The sequence below is a fragment of the Scardinius erythrophthalmus genome (assembly GCF_964197995.2).
Source record: "Scardinius erythrophthalmus genome assembly, chromosome: 15".
In the NCBI taxonomy this organism is placed as follows: Eukaryota; Metazoa; Chordata; class Actinopteri; order Cypriniformes; family Leuciscidae; genus Scardinius; species Scardinius erythrophthalmus.
Window position 1 is genome coordinate 40540127 of NC_138235.1, and position 14866 is coordinate 40554992.

The 14866-nt window shown below is 42.7% G+C and overlaps 2 protein-coding genes across 2 annotated transcripts in view; both read left to right on the forward strand.

Moving 5' to 3' along the window:
* The window catches only part of LOC308703323 (protein NLRC3-like), a 161506-nt gene that overhangs the window by 139860 nt on the left and 6780 nt on the right, over positions 1-14866 (forward strand). The gene's annotated exons all lie outside the window — the stretch shown is intronic.
* LOC308703321 (NLR family CARD domain-containing protein 3-like) overlaps positions 9780-14866 on the forward strand; it is a 316889-nt gene continuing 311802 nt past the window's right edge. The window contains exon 1 of the mRNA XM_081386699.1: positions 9780-9814. The gene's annotated coding sequence lies outside the window, so the exon portion shown is untranslated. The remainder of the gene's footprint in view (positions 9815-14866) is intronic.

A 14866-nucleotide genomic window follows, 5' to 3' on the forward strand; every position in this document is an offset into this window, starting at 1 on the left:
TAATATGCCGCAGCGCCCAAAATGTCTCTGGCCGCGCCAGTCTCATTATGGAACCGGCAGGAATCAATCGCTGTGATTCCAGATCAATCCTCAGCCCGCTGCTGGAGCCTGCATCCAGTTAGTTTTACATCAGGCCTGGCTAGAATAAGTTTCTCCAAACCGTAGAAAAAGTATACTGCAACATAAGAGTGTGCAAATATCATCTACGATAATATCGTAATTGTTTTAATGATGTGAAATCGAGTATGTCCCTCACTTTGCAAACACCAAACAAAAACTCAGCAAGAGAGTTAACCCTTTCCGGTTTAGGTTAGACTACTGAGCGTGCGCATTTAGAGGGCACGCTCTCAACTGCGTGATTTACTCTATTTAAATGCAGCAACAAACACACCTGTATTAATTGTCTGTTAGGCTATATCATATGATATAGATAAGCAATCACACAAAGAGTGCCATTTTCTCCTCAAAATATCAGCACAATTAAAATTAGTTTAATAAACAAGAAGTTAATATTAAGTGACTTACATTAAGTCTGCCGACCTGAAGCATCTCTCGCTCAAAACCGCTCTTGTACTGGCGCTCGCCTCCGTTAAAAGAGTGGTCGATTTATACGCGCTGTCTTCGAGTGCGCCCTGTCTTGAGTTTGGACCCAACGACTGCAGAGCCGTCCTTGAGCCAGGGCATGGGTATATTCCTAAAGTGCTCTCCACTCCCTTCAGAGCACAGGTTATTTCCCTAGCAGCTCTTTCCTCACTAGAGGACAAAAGAGACGCGAATTTACTCTGTCCAATCAGGGCTCTCAGAGTGTATCTACAGCGTTCTGCCTCGTTCAGACAGTCGGAACAGCTGTTTGTGTGCTTTGGCGGCCGCACTAAGGGTCTCGCCGTCTCAAAGCAGAGATTATTGCGCTGGATAGTTGACGCTATAGTGCTGGCTTATGAGTCTAAGGGCCTTCACTGCCCCTTAGGCGTCAGAGCTCATTCCACAAGAGGCATGGCCTCGTCTTGGGCTTGGTCAAGTGGAACACCCATCGAGGATATCTGTGCGGCGGCCGGCTGGGCCTCACCGTCAACATTTATCAGGTTTTATAACCTACAAGTCCCTGCTCTGCATTCCAGGGAACTTTCAGTATGAAAGGTGTAAGCACAATACCCCCATAAAACGTGGGCCCGATATTATCCGGTCCTGTTTTACATTAACTTAGTTTGTATATATATTATACATTTTATATATTACATTATTGTTGTATCTTATCTTAATAATGACAGCAGAACAGACGGGAGCCACACGCTACCATCAACTTCACTTGTTTTCTTTATTCTCTCTCTTCTTCGTTCTCTTTCAGCATCCACAGTGAATATGCAACACAGCGCCCTCTACAGGTTAAGCCGTAACTCAATACACAACATATTTCCCCTCTTGTTTAGGAAGCTTACCAGGTAAAATAAAAAAATGAATATGCCATCTCTTAAATCACTTAGACCTCGGCTGTAATATAATGCAAACTTAAATGTTTCCTTACACATACTTAACATTAGCATCCTTTTCCTTCCAGAAATACTAACCCTATAACAGTTATAACATGCAACCTTATGTTGATCACCCTTCTAACAGAAGCGTTAACCTTAAGCGAAATTAAGTAAACAAATTTCACCAGCAAACAGCATTTCAATTATGGATTTCTTTCAGTCACATTTTCAATCTTTTTTTTTATATATTTTTTTTTTATTGTCATTCCCTCTTAGTTTCCCCCCCAAAGGCCATGAGGATTACTGTACGTAATCACTAAGCCATGCCGGCTTTTTTCTGACCCTGGCAGACCTCCGCACATCACCGGAGGGCTGTGCAGGTCCTGACTCAGGTATTGAAACATCCAGCATTTGTGCGGGTCAGGAACCGGAACAGAACTGTCAATTGTATCTTTTACCCTGTCAGGAACCAGTGAGAGATGAGTAGCGTTCCAGGTGCGTCCATCTTCCAGCACATACGCATTTGCACCAGCTCTCCGTACCGCCCTGGCAGGTCTATGGAACTTTGACAGTCCTTTCTTGACATGGAAGGGTTTCCGTACTCTTACTAGGCTTCCCTCTTTGATCTTTGGTACTTGTGCACCTCTCCTCACATTTGTGTAAGCCTTTGATGCATTTTGTTTAGAGAAGACACGGTTGCGCAGTTGCTTCTCTGTCAGCAGAGTAGATTTGCTTGCTGGACCGATGTTCACCTTTGTGCGCATTCTCCTGTTGAACATGAGTTCATATGGTGACACTCCTGTTGTACTGTGTGGAGTTGCACGGTATGTGAGCAAGAATTCCTGTACGAATGGTTTCCATGATTTCCTCTCCTGCTCGGCTGTAAGAAGTGTCTCTTTGAGAACGCGGTTCCAGCGTTCAATAGCTCCGTTTGTTTGTGGGTAAAGACACTTTCCTGTGTGTAATGTCCCTCACTGTCAGAAATTCTGCGAACTCGCCCGAGGTAAACTGTGTCCCATTATCACTATTGAGTTCTGTGGGGTTGCCGAAGTGGGCAAACACAGTAGACAGGAAGGTGGTGACAGCCGTGGTTGTGATTGAGTGTGTAAAAGCCACCTCCGGCCACATAGCGGCAGTCCCAGTTCGCTGACTCAAACGGTCCGACGATGTCAATTCCTACTTTCTGCCATGGACCGTCTGGCAGTGAGACTGGCTGGAGTAGAGCAGCGTGCGTCTTAGCGCTTTTATCATTCATCTGGCAGGTCACACATGCACTAATACTGTCCTGCACCCTCATGTCCATGCCGGGCCACCAGTATAAGTCGCGCAGCCTCTGCTTGGTGCGCACAATACACTGGTGAGTTTCATGTGCCAGGTCCACCAGCTGTTTTCTCAGGGCCACCGGCACTAGCCATCGGTGAGGGCCCCTGTATATTGTCACATCTTGAACTGAGAGTTCATCTCTGGTATTAAAGTAGGGTTTGAGCACTGTAGGTAGAGACTTTGCTGTTTAAGGCCACCCCTTTTTTATCTGTGCCCTGATGGCAGTAAGCTCTGGGCATGCCTCACATGCCACCGCGAAATCCTTCACTGAGAGAGCTTTCAGTTCTGTGTCCAGCAGGGCTACAAGTTCAGGCTCAGTCACTGGCTCTGCGTTCTCTTCTGAGGGTAGAGGCAAACGGGAGAGACAGTCAGCAGCATAGTTTTGTGCTCCTGCACGATACACCACGTCATACGTGAAGCAAAGAAGTCTGGCTGACCACCGGGCAATACGCATTCCTGCGCGGCCAAGTCCTTTTGTGTGTAGCAGTGTGGTCAGAGCCTGATGATCTGTACGCAGTGTAAATCTTGTCCCCCATAAGAACGTCCTCCACTTTTCCGCAGCCCACACACAGGCTAACGCCTCCTTTTCTACAATGGAGTATTTACGTTCGGCAGGGGTAAGTGAACGTGAGGCAAAAGCAACTGTACGCTCCGTGTTATCAGGGTGCATTTGTGTCAGTATAGCCCTCAAACCGTAATCCGAAGCGTCTGTAGACACTATTGTAGACAAGCTCGGGTCAAAGACGGCTAGCGCTGAACTGGTTACAATGCGAGTCTTGACCGTGTCAAAGCTTGACTGTGCTGCTGCTGTCCACTGAAATGTATCATCACGCAGGCAGTCTCGCATGGGCTCCACCAGAGATGCATAGTTTTGCACAAATTTTGCATACCATGCTGTAAGCCCCAGAAATGAGCGCAGTGTAGTGGCGTCACTAGGCGCTGGAGCAGCTGTTATAGCCTTGAGGTGATCTTTGTCTGGCAGCAAACCCTGGGCTGAGATGGTGTGTCCCAGGAACCGTAAGCTGGTCTGGTTGAAGTGGCATTTTTCGTTATTGAGCTGGAGGCCAGCTTCCTTTAGCGGAGCAAGCACCATCTGCAGGTTACGATCATGCTCCTCCTTTCCTGTGCCATAGACTATTACATCATCCAGATAGTTCTGGACCCCCTTGAGATCTTTTAGCACCAGAGACATCATCTTAGAGAACGCACTTGGAGCTGAACACAGTCCATATGGAACCCGACGAAACCTGAACAGCCCTTCGTGCGTTATAAATGCCGTCAAATCCCTGCTTTCTTCTGCCAGTAACACCTGATGATAAGCATTTGCTAAATCAATGGTGGAAAACACAGTGACTCCACGCATTTCAGAGAATAGATCATCCATATGGGGAAGTGGGTGACTGTCCATCACTACCGCCTTGTTTGGTTCACGTAAGTCCACGCACATTCTCACTGCACCATTTTTTCGTCGTGTGACCACGATGGGTGAAACCCATGGAGATGCATCAATCCTCTCTATCACCTCCATGTCTAACAATCTCTCCAATTCAGCAGAGACAGCTTGTTTAACAGAGAGAGGGAGTCTCCGCAGCTTTTGTTGGACAGGCTGGACGTTGTCCCTGACTTTTACACGGTGAAGGAAACCTTTAGCAAGACCTAGCTTCTCCTCAGTCACTGATCCGGCTTTGATCTCTCTGATCTCGGTCACTGGGCCCGCAGGTGAGAGCACGATGTTGTTATTAATAGAAAGTCTCAGTGCCCTGAATAAGTCCATTCCCAGCAGAGCTGTGCCTGTCTTCACAACGTACAGTGTAGCTGGTACTGTAATTGTGGCATACTGCACTGTAGCTGGCAGGCAACCCAGCACTGGAACATCAGCTTTGGTGTAAGTCACTAACCTTTTTTCTGGTTCAGCAAGCGGCACACCACTGAAATGCGCTCTGTAGAGATGCTCAGGAATGAGTGACACCGCCGATCCCGTATCAACCACTAACTCCACAGTACGGGAAGTTGACTTTGCATTTATGGCTACTGTGCATGTAATTTTTACATCTCGTTGTCCATTTTCTCATCATGTGCACCGTATTCATTTCCAGAATAACCACTTCTCCTACTTTGGCCGTGATTTGTTTGGACTTACATACACGAGCAAAGTGTCCGATCTTATTGCAGTTCCGACATGTCACTTTCCTTGCAGGGCAGTCCTGAGCATTTGCCATGTGAGCTGCTGATCCACATCTAAAACAGCTTTGATCCTGTTTCAGTGCTGCTGCATGCTCTGCGGAGGGACTGCTCTTTGCTCTGGTTCTGAATGGACGTTTCGGTCTCGCCTTCACCACGTGCACTGGAGCGTGCGGCTCCGAAGCTCGAGTCTGGGCATGTCCGATGGCTGCTTCCACTTGACACGCCAACTTTACTGCTGTGTCCAGAGTGAGATCTGCCTCCGTTTGTACTAAAAGTCTTTCACGGATTCTTACAGAGCTAGCATGCTCAATAAGTTGGTCCCGTATCATTTCATCTGTATTACCAGCAAACCCGCACGTTGTAGCTAACTCACGTAGTGCGCCAACATACTCAGCTACAGTCTCATGCGGTCTCTGTACTCTTTGTCTAAACTTGTGTCGTTCCACCACGACATTTATTGCTGGTCTGAAATGTGCACGCAGTGCATCTACTGCTGAATCATAGGTTGTACCTACGTTCGTGAGTGTATAAAATACACGTTGGCCTTCGGTGCCCAGGCAGTGTATGTGACGGCTAAAGAGCTGAATTGTGTCTGAGATTAATTGCTGCACTGTTAAAATAAAATCGGTTAAACTGAGAAGCTGAATTCAAATTGAGTGACGAAGATCGACGGAGAATGCCGAGTGATTGCGGGAAAAAAAGTGAAACTCACGTGCAGACGCATGCACGCAGAACGAGAGTGCATAGAAAGTGAAAGACGTGATTGTTTCACTGAGTCAACGACGCGGTTTCAAGGCACGAGTAATTTCTGCATGAAAATGACGTATGCAGAAAAGTTAAAAGGCTGCAGAGAGTAACGCACAAGACGGGAAACGCATCAGCAATCGGTCATCTCAGGGACACTGATGGTATGACAAAATCTCTCTTTAATTGTGTGAAGAACTGATTGTCACTTAAATCTGTGTTATTTGACTATTGTAATGTACAATATAGAGGAGAACAGTGAATTATGTCATGCTGTGGTTGTTATTTAAGTGCATGGTGCACAGTTCTCGTGTGTTCATAAAAAATGCAACTTTGTGTATTCAGAAGATACCACGTGACAGATACCACGTTTGTTTAACTAGTTTGTGTAAAATGATAATACTATGTATTGATAAGGAAAGAAAGAGAGCTTAAATATGTAAATGAACAAATATTGGGACAGTTTTATGTGGTAAAAAACTTTATTTACAATGTATTTGTTCGCAATAATCAGAAGTAATGATGTATCTTTTTCTTTTCTTTGTTTTCTTTTTGTCTTTAAGGTTATCAACCTTAATGAATCCATTTGAGGCAAACTGTTCAATTACTGTCAAATCTGCCAGAATTTACAAATACAAGAGCTGAAAAGTGATTTGGAGTTGTTCCCTGTGTCCCCTGTGTTTGGCTGATGCTCTTTTCGAGTTAGAAGCAGATACTGATGCACAAAATTCCAAGATAACTCGACAGTGTAGGAGAATTGCACGTTTCCTCGTGTCGGGCCAGTCATCCCCCTCCGCATGGATAGCGAGCAGGTAATTCCCGAACATTTTCATCCACATATCGAACGGGATAGTGGGTTGTCCACTTCATGGCAGGAACAATGCAGAAAGAGGCACACCGGCAGTCGCCATCCTCGTCGCCAATTTGTTGTATCTTATCTTAATAATGACAGCAGAACAGACGGGAGCCATAAGCTAGCATCAACTTCACTTGTTTTCTTTATTCTCTCTCTTCTTCGTTCTCTTTCAGCATCCACAGTGAATATGCAACACAGCGCCCTCTACAGGTTAAGCCGTAACTCAATACACAACAATTATATATCATTTATTAAGGTTTGGCCCTCATTAGGCCCACTCCTCCTTTTTCCCTTATGAAGCCCGTCACTGACCGGCTTATTGGGTTCATACTTTATTCTTAAGGGCTTCAGGCTTCTTGCCTCAGGCTTTATCAGAGCGAAGTGAAGCACGCACAGCGTTTCAAAGATGGTTACCATAGCGTAATAGCTACTTATGCAATAGGAGAGACCCCTCGAAAGAGAACGTCTCGGTTACTAACGTAACCTTGGTTCCCTGAGATGAGGGAACGAGTATTGAGTAACTCGCCGTGCTTGTGCTTTGGTCAGGGAATCGATTCAGTCGATTTAACCTAAAGACTTTGACGAACGATGGGCTCTTTTTAGCCTCTGGCCACGCCCATCCTGGCGGGCTCAGGCGCGAATTGCCCTGATTGGACTACGTGTCTGAGCCGCCTCGTCATAGGTTCATGCGGTTGCCGCAGCACAGCCAATGACCGTGTTCGCCGCTCATCTGTGTATGCTGTGCAGCTGCACCTCGTTTCAAAAATTTGGCTTCAATATTCTCGAGAAAAGGAGTTTTCCCAAAGCGTAAGCTACTTACGCAATACCGTGAGTCCGTTGTTCTCTGGCAGAGCAACAGCCAGAACCTGAATCTGACATGAACCTTTATTTATTACTGTACAGTTTGCATTGTGGACCAAAGCAAAGTCAATCATCTTATTGCCATCTTTTTATTTTAATTTTATTTTTGCAATAGTCCCTCACATTTGGTTTTTGAAATTAAAATATTATGTCCTCGCTGGCTTTGTTTAATTTTATTTCATACATTTTGTTTTTATAATGCCTATGCATTCATGGAGGTGTTTGTTGCATGTTGTAAAGCTGTTCGATCAATAAATAATGCATAAATAGTAATTTAAGCACATTCCTCACATTCTTTTAACTAAAATTCAAAATAAATCAGTTTCATGCATAACCCTTTTAACCCTCTACCTTACATTGGGTGTCTTTGACCTCTTGTGGAAAATAAATAATATAAGATGATATTTCATGACTCTAGATGGCCTTATATGGAGCAAATGAGCTGTTCCTCTGGGTCTTAAAGTCAGAAAACTCAGTCAGTCAAAACTCCTCAATCCATTAAAAACATTTTTTGTGTGTGTGAATTTCAGAACTCTTTAATTTACTTTTTTTATTTATTTATTTTTTCAAAAAAGTGACTAGAAACAATTTTTTTTTAATGAATTATGGCTAATAATGACTAGGGATGCACCAATACCACTTTTTCCAGAACGAGTCCGATACCGATACGGTCATTTTTGGTACTCGCCGATAGCGTAACCGATACCTGTATTTTCACTGCATTTGTCATTTTTAAATGTATTGGTAGAGAAACCAAAAGAATATAAATCATATTATTTGGCTAAGTTGTTTTCATGCTTAATAAAGCCTGTGTATGAATGTGTTACTTTCACTGTTCATATTGCTCAATCATATTTTATCTTTCATTTTAAAGGGATGGTTCGGAGTAAAACCAACCTAGGGTCCTTTGCACCATGACCTCGAGCCAAAGAATGGCATGGTTGTGCATAACGCCAGAACGACCTCTAGTATAACTTCATCCTCTGTATTTTATTATACGAACTGTTAGAAACCCATAAAACTTCATGTACTAACAAAACAGTGCATTGAGACGTGCTGATGTTAGCGTAGCATCGGGAACTAATCACGTTCGCCATGTGCGACAATCTCATCTCTTTTTCCACAATACGGGTATATAACAATTATACCAACACCCTATATACACAAACTCATATTAACATCAAATATTCGGATATTTAAGGGGCTTACCTGAAAAGGGGAACATAAAAATATTAAAATAATCTCTGTTTTATGAGTGGGGGAAGGGAACCGTGTGCCTGATAATAACTTTCCATGCTTCCCCTGCTGGAGTCTTATGGTACTGCACCATAACAAACTACATGAACCAATGAAATAACCAATCATAACAATAATATTCTCAATACCTGCTACATTATACACCATATAAAATGATCCACAATATACAATACTTTTGTATATTGCGTTACACACTGCGTTTGCATAGGTGGAGATTTTTTTCATGAGAAATACAAGTACGAAATAATCCACAAAATTATTAGTGAATGAGACCCAATGTGTATACATGTGATTCATTTAACATAATTTTAACTTAATTTAAAATACTTATTCCAATATCCAAATATGATATAAAACTCGCAGTGGGAAAAAGGGTTTATATTTGTGACGTGCTGTCTTTGCATCTGATCATTGCACACTATAAACAGGCATTAGCTGAATAAACGTTAGCCAATACAAACATAATAGAAAACAGTTGACAATGAATAGAGCAAATCACCAATAAAAAACCTAGCACGTCAATTTTAATTTTACAAATATCTACAATTCTCACGCAGCGCAGACAACAATAATTTTTAATCCATAAGTAATAACGCACTAGTTTTCATACCAAATAAATACGTAACATAATTAGGTACTTTATTTATTAACACAATAATGTAACATGTAAGCTACGTTTCTCAACACTGAGAATTAATAAATAAACAGCTGTTTCTCCAGACTATCGCTTTCCAGTTATCCACAAATCACAGCACTATTATAATCACTAAGTGATTTATTTATTTATTTTAGTATTTAGATTTATTGTTCAGCATTACTTGAGCATTTTATCATTTGCATGGCTGAATGATGTCTTCCTCTTGTTTGAGTGACCATGAATGATGGAGTATCTTAAATTAATCCCACAGACAGTAAAAGAAATGGACACAGCGACCCCATAGACTTCAACAGAGAAAAGTGAAGTCAATCAGAAGCTCTTCTTCCTGATAGCTGAGCGACTGCGCAGACTCACACTGAGCTTGACGACGTAGATGTGACGTGAGCAACGCGTCTGTCTTCTAGTAGCTGTGCCGAGAGAAATCTGAATCATTCCCTTCAGAACCTCACAGAGACGGAGAGCGTGAGTAGGAGCTGTCCATGAGCTGGAGCAGGAGACACTTTATGACTCTCTATGGGCTTCTCCCTTGACTTTATCAGACTTTATGCCTCCACGTCCCCCGATTGCCTGCGAGCTTCTCCTCCTGTCTATACGGTAATATCTCTACTGTGCGACAGAGAGTCGCGTGGTTATGACGCAATCGTTAGCCTATTTTTACAAAAACTGCTTCTACGGGGCCATAACGTAAGATACAAGGTAATGGAGCCTTTTAAACATTGTCGTGTTTCTTTAGAAATAAACAATGGACAAATACAGTCTTTAAACGCCTCAGATGTAAAGTTATTCACTGTCAAAGTGACGTCAGATGAATGGGAGTCAACGTAATGCTAACAGCAGGTGATGGCTTGTTAGCCAATGGAGGAGGCTGGATTCCCCCCTTGATTAATCCATGCGATTAAGCCCATGTGATTGTCGAGGACTGAATCCAGCGCTATGATTGGTCGAACTCTTCTTCTTTTGCTGTGGCTTGATGTGAGTTCTGCGATTGCACAATCACCAGGTTTTTGCGTAGTTTAGAGTGACAAATCGAACCAGTGTACCCAAAACGTGCACAGGTTGGCAGGTCTGCCTACGGGCTTTTTTCAATTTATTTTTTACAAATTAATTTATTTTTGGAACTTTACTAAACTTTAAAATAAAATATTTACATCAAATTTAATAAAGCCATAAGCCCCAAGAAACTGGTTTACAGTGAATATATAACAGCTATGTGGTGTTCACTGTAAAAAAAAATATATATATATCAATATCAATAAGTTAACATGTTTGAAAAGTGATACAGTATATCCAAAAACTTAGAAAAACCCAAGAAAAGGAAGAAGAAAGGCATCTGTGCTTTCTTATGGAGAATAGGGAAGGCTGTAAACAAGGCTCTACAGTGCGAGTATTTCACTTGCATTTGCGCCTAAAACTTGAAAAATAATGTACAAGCACAGTGCGCGAGTGACAGGCTGTTCTCAATACACAGAACAACAGCGCGATGAAGCGAAGCACACCATTGATTTCACATGGAAAGCAAGCAAGAGGACGTGATGGGGTCGAAACTGCGCGATGTGAACATAGCATGATGACGCGCCTAACGTAATGCAAATGAGAGCAACGATTCGCAACCAAGTGTGCCGCACAAGCCCTGAAAAGTGAAGCCAAAGCGTCTCGATCGCCCCCCGGTGGCTGGTCCTAGTATAGGTCATAAGCCCCGCCTCCCCGTGTTATTCAACGGGACTTGAGACCAACTAAACAATTTGATTACACTTCAAATATTTTTTTTCCGAAGGTGGTTTCTGTCATTTACTGTAGTTTTTATCACGCTGATGTAAATTCAAGTGTTGTAAGTTTGTTTTTAGTTAGTTATTTAATAGTGGTGTGACGTCATGATTGACAGCTTCTCTTAGCGAAGTAGTCACTGAACAACAACAACAACAACAACCTTCAGTTATAAAGCACATTTAACACAATACAAATTGATCCAAAGTGCTGTACATAGTGCATAGCAGGACTACACTATAAAAAAAAACAATTACAAGTTTCCAAAAGCTAAAGAATAAAAATGTGTTTTCAGAGTAGATTTAAAAATGTCCAATGAAGGAGCAGACCTCACATGATAAGGGAGAGCATTGCAAAGCTTGGGCCGGGCCACAGAAAAGGCCCGATCACCCTTTAATTTGTAGCGACATCGTGACACATTTAAAAGCAAGTGATTTGAAGATCTAAGTGCCCTAGCAGGACAGTATGGCACAATAAGATCACAAATATACCTTGGTGCACAGCCAGACAACGCCTTATAAACAAACATAAGGATCTTAAAATCAACTCTAAACTTAATGGGAAGCCAGTGAAGGGATGCCAAAACAGGAGAAATATGATCCCTCTTTCTAGACCCAGTCAAAAGTCTTGCAGCTGCATTTTGAACAATTTGTGATCGAGATTGAAGACCACAATAGAGAGAGTTGCAATAGTCTAAACGTGATGTTACAAATGCATGAATTGCAATTTCTAAATCTTTGCTTGAAAGAAGGTTCTTCAACTTTGCAATAGATCTTAAATGGAAAAAGCTTCCTCTAATAACAGCACTAATTTGTTTATCAAAAAATAGTAAAGAGTCAAAGATCACTCCAAGGTTTTTGATTTGTTTGCATACATTTGTTGAGAGAGGACCTAACTGGGCTTTCAGAGCAGGAGAGGAATCTGCCGGACAACCCAGAATTAAAACCTCTGTGTTATCCTCATTTAGCTGCAGAAAATTATTTGTCATCCACCTCTTGATATCATCTACACATTCCAATAACACATCAGATGATGCAAATGATGCACATCAATTGATTACTGAAGCACCAACAGACTTTTTTTCGGGATCTTCGGAGGACTGAGGAGATTGGAGCTTTATATTTAACATCTAAATTTCTATAATTAATTATTTCACACCGAGAGTGAGGACGGGGCCTTGATTTCGCGGCTTTACTTCCGGCTCACGACTGCGCAGGTCTGGTCCCGAGATCGCTACTGCGCAGACTCAAGCCCCAAGATGTCAGCGCCATATTGGGACACTGGCGGCTTCACTTCTCACCAATGGAAGAGAGCGAAGGGGCGTCGTCCATATTTTTTTTACAGTCTATGTTCGCAACCAAGCGGCAACCTTCCTGTCTCTCTTTTGAAACCAACACGGAAGTGAATTAAACGGCAATTCATCGACTGGCCGCTTGAGGCTGGCTGCAAAAGTGAGTCAAATCTGCTTCTCCCCCATGTTGAAATGCCCAACTTTACAGCAGAAAAATGTTTACAGCCTGGAGCAAAAAGTGGCTTTGGTCTATACAGCTTATTTTGCCCTTCATGAAGACTGTGAGGAGGGTGATTTTTTTTTATAACTCATGCGTTTAAATTATATTAAGCCTTAAATTTCTGCATAATTAAGGGTGTGTCCACTTTTGAGTCACAGGTGGATTCCCGCTGCTGTGGTCATTAGTTATCATTAGCTGTGCGTCTGCTGTCTGTTAGCCATCACGTTAGGGTTTTTCGCCCATTTTCGTTTATCCGGGAGTGACGCACTTCCAAGATGGCGACGGTTGGCTACGCCCACTTTGGGCTTCAAAACCGGACTTCAGAAACCTATGGGTGACGTCACGGACACTACGTCCATATTTTATTACAGTCTATGTTCGCAACCAATGAGCCAATCACTTAAATAGTGTGGGAATGTGCGGGAACTGCTGGATTTTAAGTGAGAGAGTCAAGTGAGGTAAACACTTGAAAAAAGTAATTGGTACAATAGTTAAAAATGAAGAACATGCGTTTTTATTTTAAGCGAAAAAGAGATGCGGAGAAAGAGGAATCAGGTGAGGATATGGAAGGTTCAACTAACGTTAATGAGGTTTCTTCACAAGATTTACCTGAAGCTGAGAACAACTTTAGCGAAGTTATGGTGACCACTGCTGTCACTTCAACGTCCACTGGAGCCGGCAGAGGGAGAACATATACATTTAATGTCAATTGAGCCTTCGCTAAGCCCCGCCCTCCTTAGTTACTGTTGCTACGCCTGACAAGCTTTCGCGCCTGGCACGTCTATTACAGTATGAATGCACCGGTGTCAGACATTCCCAAGGAGATAATTAGTCATTTTTGGCAGGTGAAATATCTGAGAGAGCAAGACAAAAGGGACTGCAGTATGCATTCGAGGGATATATCCACGACGTAATATGCAACCGATTAGAGAATATATTCATCAAAATTGAAGCTAAAGCCTATAGGTCCCAGCGCAAGCAGCAGCCGCCTCGTACGCTGACCATTCAAATGGGAAACACACAAACTGAGGAACAGCTATGTGCATGCACAGCAGGGTGAGTGAAATTTGAAAATAATATAATAATTATAAATCAAACAGCTTATCGATAAATCTTGTGGAATAATCACAAGACATTAGCCTGACCACTTTGCAATGATAACATTCTCCCGCTTATTCGGGCGTGGCTTAGCGAAGTCAATTGGCTTAACATTTTCCCATGTCTGGATTTCAAGAACAACCTCATGTTCTGCAAATATTGAAGAGGGCAGAAACAGGCTAGCAACTCGTTGTTCTTGTCAAGAAATCTGAAAAAGATAGCGTAACGAAACATAACATCTTGCGGCGGCATATCCAGTGTAGAGACCTGTACCTGTTGAGACAGGAGAAAGCATCGAGCACGGTGTGCGCAGCCTTGAAGAGGCAAGTGCTGCTATCTGAGGAGGAGAAGTGGAGGCAGCTGAAAATAAAGATAAACATTGCATACTTCATTGCGAAAGAAGAAGAACCTTTCGTCAAATTTGGGCCACTAGTCAGACTCCACCACATGAGTTAACACCGAGCTGACATTAATCCCACATTCGACAATGATGTAGGATGTGCGGAGATGATAGGTCAAATTGCTGACATAATGAGAGAGAGCCTGAAAGCCGTTAAGTATCTAGCCGTTCTAATAGACGGAGACACTGATATATCCAACACCGGATGCAAGATTGTTTATGTGCGCTTGTTGGAGGATGGGAAGCCAGTCAGTCTCCTGGTCGGACAACAGACCCTTCAGCACTCCCATGCCATAGGTAAGTTGTTTCTCTTTATAGGCTTTATTCTTGTGTAAAGTTGAATAGGGCTGCAATAATTATAAAACTTCGTCTCCGGGGAATAAAGTAAATGAATCCTTGCCAGTACGTTTGTTAACAATCACTTCGCTACAACTTCATATCTGTGTGGGCTTTTGCCATGTAAAACTTTGCATGATGCACACCAACTCGAACACAAATTCTATGCTTTCATTTATTGCAACTTTATTTTGGCACAAGAGAGAGACAGTGAATTGTTTGTTTGTTATTTTCTTACTTTCACAGACTAGAGCTGGCAATACTGACCGTTCAAAAGAAAGAGCCAAAGGTGTCTGTTGTATACGATCTTCTACATCTGATACGGAAGACTTATCACTTCAGCGGAAAATCCAAACGAGAGCTCTGCGTCTCGGACAAGAGCTTGGTGTGGATATTTGTACACCA